General features: G+C 37.4%; 1 pseudogene; it reads left to right on the top strand.

Annotated features, from left to right (window-relative positions):
* The first annotated feature begins 639 nt into the window (after positions 1-639).
* Positions 640-1,609, top strand: LOC116529071 (annotated as a pseudogene).
* Positions 1,610-8,612: the final 7,003 nt, after the last annotated feature.

Genomic DNA, 8,612 nt, shown 5'->3' with positions numbered 1-8,612 from the left:
TAAGACATGGAGTCCCCATTGTCAGTTACCCGGGGAAGGAAAGATTGTTGGTCTAAATAAAATGCAGATTGTTCATTTACAATTCTGATGGTTTAAATTACTTATGGTACACCTTGGTGCTTCAATTAATCATATTAAATTACAGTTGTAATCTTATTAATTACCTGCACCCAGTTATCTCAGTGTGCCATGTAGAGAGGACAGCTTATCAAGGGGTAGAAGCACTATAGCTTCAGTTTTAATCCAGTCTCATCCAGTACATGAATCAGCCTGACACTGTTGGAATCTTCCTGATGGTGACTGGCTGAACTAAGCATTATTCTTGACAATACAAGTACTGCTGTGCCCATTTATAGAAAGGGAAGCAATTCTTTCCTGGAAAGTAAGATATGATTTAAATGCTTTGGCCTAATTAGCTGTGAAAAAGGACATGGCCAAGGTAGGGTTTAGGGAAAAGCCAATTAACATATGTGTATATGTCTCTCTGCATTCACATCACACCAGCCTGGTCCAAGTCACCAGCGTCTCTATACTTACATTGTTACAGTAGTCTCTTAGCCCCCTTTTCCACCTCTACCTTTGATCTCTCTAGTTACTCATGATGTCTAAAATGAACTTTTACAAATAACACCACTATCTCTATTTAGACTTTTCAACAGCTTCCCATTGCACAAGGGATGCATTACCACAAGGAATTACACAGTATCGCCCTTGCAAATCTCATCTTTCTGTTGGTCTGTGCTGACCATTTTTCTCCTTACATGTGCAAATGACTTCCCATCCCAGGGGCTTCATGTTTGTTCTGTCCCAAAACTAAAACACCCTTCCCTATTCTTCATCTGGTAGCCAATGCTCGTGCTTCCTGTCTCAGCATAAACACTGGTTTCCTCAGGGAAGCTTTCCTGACTCCCCCGCCTAGGCCAGGTCACTCTGTGGCATGTGCTTTCCATAAATTTTACTTCTTCTATACACATCAATTCACATAATTATACTTTAATACTTACTTGTGTAATTGTTTGTGTGCTATGACCTCCAGTTGGCTGTAAGTCCTATAAAGACAGAGGCCATGTCCATCTTGCACATCCCTGTGTCCCCACTGCCTGCTGTGGGTCCTATCAGCTGACAAGAACTCAGTATATTGTGTAAATAAGTAAATGTGATTTTCATTTCCAACATCCTAGACTTGTTTACAATCCCAAGGAACCTGCTCAGGTAGAACACCTGCAACACCTCCTATGCATGTATTTGTAGAGAGAAGAGAGAGAAGCCCTTCTGATTCTCCCACGTTATCATTCTGACTGGGCTCAGTGCTGAAGCACTGGTGAGAGGGATGGAGACAGCGGGCCTGTGAATGCTGTGTGCAGAACAGTACTTGCCTTTGTCCCCCGTGAGAGTAATGTGATGCTCAGTGTCCACAACCTTTTCATCTGGCTGCTGTAGGGTGAGAATTTGTGGTCCTTTTCTGTTAAGATGGAATTTCACTGACGGTCACAATGCAGTTAGGGTCAAAGAGAAGCATCACTAGCTTAGGTTCTCTACCAACTTGACTTTCTCCACAGCAAGGCTCATATTATCCTTTCCTAATGGAGTTTAGGATGCAATTGCAGTCTTCTTCAGACGAGTAACCTGTCCCTTTTGCTCTATTCTGAAACAATGAAGTACAAAATCTGTACTTCTTACTTAGTACAGTGACTAACTTCTAACATTCCTAGATGGCTAGCTCAAGGACTTTTGACTAAATGCTGCCAGTTAGTTTGCAGTGATCTCTGCCAAGGCTAGATTCAGCGTAATGGAGCTTCCTATTGTCTTCCTCTATTCCTATATGTTATTGTAAAGATACTGACATAAGCTGACCTATTACACATGCTTGTTCCCTTCTATGGTGATAGGGACTAGGGAAGACAGTGCACAGTTAACTCTAACATAAGGGATCACAGATAATTCTTATGATTTGATGATTCTCTTCCGGTAGCCAAACCTGCTTGTAGCTTTCAGGATTCATGGCCACTGGTGTCATTAAACACTTAGGGCCTGTCATCACAAAAGGACACCTTGTACACAATCATCTTTCCAAAGGCTAGATCAGCCCATGTCAATGTCATGTTTAATATTTAAACACACTTTACTGTCATTTGTATCTGTTTACTCAGTCACCATCTGCAAAACCACTATGAATACAAATGGAACTTGCGGGGCAAGAAAAATATATTGAGAATCACTGAGTTGGACAGACCTAGCGAGAAGGTTGTGCCTATTCAAACACCTGTCTTCCACCCTCCCACCATCTGTGCAGTCACTTCACCCTTCAGCATCACTAGTCCCCCTTACAATTACCCTGTCAAGAGAAGAGTGCAGCTCAGGTGGATTTAATGTGGGCTTAATATGGCCTGTTGAGTTCAATGTTTCATGTTGATTTCCTTTAAGTAACCATTTCTGTTCTTGCTATAAATCTATGTCTATGTGTCTATGCTTAATTTGGATGATGAGGGCAATTTGGATTTAAGGCAAGAGCCAGTTTATTTGTTTTATGAAGAGATTATAGATCAAATAAGCAGATGATAGGACTTCTAAAGCGATAAGTGAAAACAGCAAAATGATGCATAATTCACAGGTTACAGTGAACCTAATACTTTAATGTGTTGTTAAGAATTCTTTCACTCAAATTCTCAATCTGAATCTAACAGTCATCTATATACTGCTATAAAGAGAAGGGAAGGAGTCAATATGAAATCCAGACCTCTTATCTGTTATTGGGTGTGATGCTAGAGAGTTCATATTCATTTCCTCATCTAATAAAACAATTCTTCATAGAGAATGTTTTAAAGACAAAGAACCTGAGGTCAGAGGGTTTAAATACCTTGGGATACGAGCCAAAGTCTGATTCAAAAGTATGCATTTTCCCTCTAAATGGTCATATTATTTAGCTGGTGATAGTACATCAGTCTGGATGATTCACCCCTCTAAGCAAGGGTCTCACCTCACCATGTGTAATATAGTACATTATATCACCTAAAGGACAAAATGATTAGAAAAAAATGAAAATTGTAAAAAATTGTCCACCCAATTACCTAGATAGCACTTGAGCTCAAAGCATTTGGATAATTGCTCTATTTCTATGTAACTGAGGCATATTCCTTCATTGTCAACTATGTGCCAGGTGTTGGGACAGACATTTTGGATAGAATAACAAGCAAAATGGAAATGCTTCACAGAGCCAAGTATCTACAGAGGACAGTGCAATGCAGATCCACGTCTGTGGATTCTGGAGCAGTATATGGCTCAATGTTGCCTGCCTTAGAATGTGAGAAAACAAGTACAAATAGATGCTGCTTCTTCGAAATAATGTATAAAATTTAAAGAAGGTAGCAGGATTAGTAGTGTTTTATATTTGTCAGGCTTTAAATATTTATGTTATCAGATAGACTTCAACCATGATATTTCATAAATACGAGGCAAGTTGTTAAAGGAGAAGTTTGTGGTTGACTTCCTGAATTTGCCAACATGTTGACACCACCAAGCACCTTTATATTTTGCAGGTAAATTGAAGAAGGGCACACATGACCTTCAATGCCAATACCAGCACTTCAGTGCTGAACTAAGACATTCCTATCTTAATAGTAAGGTACTCAGTATCATTCGACAGGATGCACGGGTCATAAGTCCTTCCCAAAGGAAAAATTACTCTCTTTTCTGGTTCCTGAGCCAAGACTAGAGAGAGCTGCTCACTCACTCCTCATCCTTTGACTTAGTAAGGTCAATCAACAAATTCATAAGAGATACTTGAGCATGTCATATCAATTTCTTTGGTTTATAGATGAAATGTGCTTTGTGGTGCTCTCAAATTAGACACTCATTATGCATAATTAGCCCCTTACATAGAACAGCTGCTGGCTTTTACAATGCTTTCAACCCAGAGCTGAGCACACCCATTGTTGGTGTTTACTGTGAATTAAGTGAACTTAATCAAATTTGTGATATATGCATCATTTGATGTGATTATCAAATACAGAAAAATATCTAGAGAAAGCATGGCATGTTCATCTTCACTTAGAAAAGTTAACTCTGTTGTAATTATGGGCTATTATGCTGGAAATTATTTTAATTTTTTATTATTATACTTTAAGTTCTGGGGTACATGTGCAGAACTTGCAGGATTCTTGCATAGGTACACACAGGCCATGGTGGTTTGCTGTCTCCATCCCCCCATCACCTACATCAGGTATTTCTCCCAATGTTATCCCTCCCAACCTCCCCACCCTTCACTATCCCTCTCCTAGCCCCCCATCTCCCAAAAGACCCCAGTGTGTGATGTTCCTCTCCCTGTATCCATATGTTATTGTTCAACACCCACCTATGAATGAGAAGATGTGGTGTCTGGTCTTCTGTTCTTGTACTGGTTTGTTGAGAATGATGGTTTCCAGATTCATCCATGTCCCTGCAAAGGACATGAACTCATCCTTTTTATGGCTGCATAGTATTCCATGGTGTATATGTGCCACATTTTCTTTATTCAATGAAAATTCTTTAATTTAATACTAAATATAGTTCTGTGATTGTTTATGAAAAAGAGGAAACAATATGTTTCCCATGAGTGAAGAGGACTGAAGAGGCAATTGAATCACCAGGATAGGCCTCATGGAGAATCCAGGAATCGGGAAAGCGTGGCTTTAACTCTGACTTTCAAATTTTGCTGACACATTTATTCTTTACTTTTCGCATTTATAAACTTGGAAGATAATCATCAAGAAGCATGTAAATGTAGTGTTCTAAGCACTTTAAGATGGAAATTGTTACCAAAAATATGAAAAATGTAATTCTCAGCATGTAGTCTGAAATTGAAACACCAAAATGGTTTGTCTAGGCCACAAAACTGGAGATCTTGTAGTGGATTCTGTTGTGATGGTTTATGCATTTTGAGAAGTTAGGGAAACTTGGAGGAAATGTAACATAATCATTAAGCAGTATTCTGCCCCCTTTTACTTTTAAAGTGTATGTAGTTCTCATGCACTCTGTTGGAGATACACTGGAATTGGCAATCACTGTTTTACAAACAAGATAGCAAAGGAAAGGGAAGCTTACAAAGTCACAGTGGGTTAGATAAGGAGATATTGACACAGTTCTTTATAACATTTTATTCCTAATCCTGCCCAGATAAATAGAGATGTAGAAATTTAATATATTATATGTTAGACTACAAAGGTCTAAAATGAAAGCTGTGTCATGAGCACAGTGATCCTCTTTCAAATTATGAAAGTGAAATTTAGCTAAGGGAACATATTCAAATTTTAACTGCCAATGTACAATATTTCTGTTAAGTCAGCTTTTATGGACTATAATAAATACCATTTATGGCACTGCAGCAATGTGTTTTGGAGTAATGGACTTTGAAGAACTGTTCTGGAAGTTAGAGATTCTAATTATTCTTTTTGGGATAAAAAGAATAATTTTTTCACTATTTATTTTGGGAGAAAAGTATTTACCAATTATTTTCTTTCTAAATAGCCTTTAATTGAATTCAACTAGTTCTCAATATAACTGCTTGACTGCATTCAACCTGTTTGCCAAGTTAATTTGATTGAGCAGATTCACTTTATATTCAAAATTGTTTTTAAACTTCTCTTTCATAAAACAGAACCCTATAAAATTGAATAAGAAAATAATCATAAAGGATCATCTTGCATGTTGTCTACTTCTGGAAGAGACACTATCATTTATCATGAAAGGAAGCAAAATCATTTTTAAAGTATGATCAGCTAAGGTTATTCTGTAACCACAGGTCTAAGTTGTCTTATAAGCATCATTTTCACAGATAACTTCCTTGTGACTTATTCCATTTGCAGATATGTAGAAGCCCTCAGTATAAAAATACATAAAGAAAACTTCCAGCCAGGCGCGGTGGCTCACGCCTGTAATCCCAGCACTTTGGGAGGCCAAGGTGGGCGGATCACAAGGTTAAGAGATCAAGACCATCCTGGCCAACATGGTGAAACTCCATCTCTACTAAAAATACACAAATTAGCTGGGCTTGGTGGCGTGAGCCTGTAGTTCCAGCTACTCAGGAGGCTGAGGCAGGAGAATTGCTTGAGCCCAGGAGGTAGAGGTTGCAGTGAGCCGAGATCGCACCATTGCACTCTAGCCTGGGCAACAGAGCAAGACTCCATCTCAAACCAAAAAAAAAAAAAGAAAGAAAACTTCCCATCAGCTATTTCTTACACCAGTCTAAACGCAGTATCTGTTGAAGTACATGGACTTTAAAAATAAATTACTTTATGTAAATCTTTTCAAAAACAAAAATCATATTAACAAAATGTATTTAAAAGACCTCAAATATTATCTTTCCATACTTTCAAATTACATATTGAAATGAAGGAAAGAAAAAGAGAAGGAAGGAAAAAAGAAATGAAAAAAGGAAAAAAGAAAGGAATTATCTGTGTTTCTACAACAAAAATAATGGAAAGAGTTTGCATTAGCTACTTAAGACAAAGGCTGATGCAGAGTGACACTTCTTGCCAACAGAAGGATACTGAATATTCTGCCTTTTCTTAGAGATACTTTGGTATTTAATATATTGATATCTTCTGATAATTTTCCTAAAAAGTATTAAAATTATCATAGGATAAGTGCAGAGATTTCACTACTCAGGACCATTTATCTTTTTTAAAGAAACTAAAATACATATTGTTCTTTGGATAAATTTTTGTTCTCTAAAGAGAAAATTAAAGCAAAGTCAACATTGGGACGAAACAATAGCAGAATGCAGAGACTTGGAAAATGCAGAATTTTCATAGTTTTGTGTTGATAGTAATGTATGTGGTGTTACTACAGAGAGATCTGTTAAAAAGAATAAGAAACATATATTCTGATTCATAGAATTCCCATTGAAGACATTCAGAAAAAAAGAGAAATCTGTCCAAAATTATGCAAATGAAACATATATAATCTGTGTCTAGATGACAGTGTGTTTTCAACTCTCTCTCTCTTCCATTTTCTTATTACATACTTCAAGATTTTATCACAGAAAACTAGAAAAGAAAAATCACTTAAGTATACAAACAATTGCACATGTTAAGGGAGGAAGGATTTAAAGCATTTACATTGATAAATCAAATTTAGGAGAGGTTTTCATGAGTAAGTTATAGACGGGCCAATCAAGAAAGTATAAACACCAGTAGAAGTTGAAAGAGGAAGCATACTATTTCGGTCTTCTTCATGAGTTCTAATTAAGATTCATATGGCGTTATTTTTAAAAATCAGCTGGGCCACTTTCTGATTTTCAACTCAGAACTGAAAACCACTGGTTCATCCACTTATTGAGAAAAATATTATTGAACACCTGCTGTATGCCAGTCACCATTCTATCTGTATGCCAGATGCCACTGTAGGTGATAGAAGGGAAGCCAATAACCAACTTTTGTTTTAACAAATTGATGTCTTAGGAAGACAAATGAAAGAGAGAACACAGAAGAGGGCAGCAGAGGAAGCTTTCAAGAGAGAAGAGGAGAAGGGGGCACTGCAGATACACTATCTACAGATGATCATCAAAAACTCTGTATTTGGACAGTTTATTTTTACCTAAGGTCAATGCAGTAATTGACTTATGCCAAGGCAGGCAAACAAGCCAGGCAGGAGTAAATTAGTTTGGCTCCTTTGCTTCTTAATCGTGAGAGGTCTGTGCAGAGAGGCAGGCCTGAGCTCTACTTCCATCTCCACCACTAAGCTCCAAGTTTCTCAACCTTTCTGGGCCTCGGGAACCTCATCTGTATAACAAGGGACTAAAAACCCTTCCAGTTCTCCCTGTTATTCATCTGAATCCTGGCCAGGCACAAACATGTGTTACTGAGTGACAGTAACATGTTTGGCATAGCCTGCAAATGGCTCATCAAAAATAGTTTTCCATTCCTAGAGAAAATAACTGACAACTTATTCTACTGTAGGTGAGTTAGAAGCATCATCTTTAAATACAAAACAGAAAATTGTGACTTTTTCTGTAAATATCAGTTAAGGAGAACCCAAGTGCAAATATTTGCTAGGATATACTTTATAATAACTCCTAAGTTACTTGCTTAAAACAAACCAAAAAGCAAACAAATGAAAGCTTGTTTAAGATTATATTCTGAGCTCTAAATATGAGTGGATATATTCAGAAAACAAAGTCTTCTCATATACATTTATCTTTCCTAAGTGGATATTGAATCTCAAGCCCACATCAAAAAAGAAAATTATTCCTTTATCCCAAGTGTGGTTTGGGGCAGATTCTCCATGATCCAAATCTTCAAATATTTTCTTGACCCAGACCTTTCTCTATTATCTGTCATTCTTGTTCTGATTCAGACAGACGCATGCCATTGGACTCATTCTGACTCAAGCCAAGCTTTTTAACTTGCCGGAAGTGTTCTTTGTAGAAATAGGATTGTGGTGCAGGGAGGACTGGATGACACTCTTAACATGAATAGTAAATATCTGGTGTTCTTTCTGTTCTCCCTCTGTTGTGATGTATATGATTGCAGGCACTGGAATCAGAGGAAGAAAATTGAGATATATTTTCCTTGAATTTTAGCATGTTTATATGCCCTTCTTTTAAAAAAAAATCCCTTGGGTTTCTACTTCTAAAA

Source organism: Sapajus apella, unplaced genomic scaffold, assembly GCF_009761245.1.
Source record: "Sapajus apella isolate SASKATOON/1434 unplaced genomic scaffold, GSC_monkey_1.0 scaffold61, whole genome shotgun sequence".
NCBI lineage: Eukaryota > Metazoa > Chordata > Mammalia > Primates > Cebidae > Sapajus > Sapajus apella.
The sequence above is the reverse complement of the archived record's forward strand: the minus strand, read 5'-3'. Positions and strand labels throughout refer to the sequence as shown.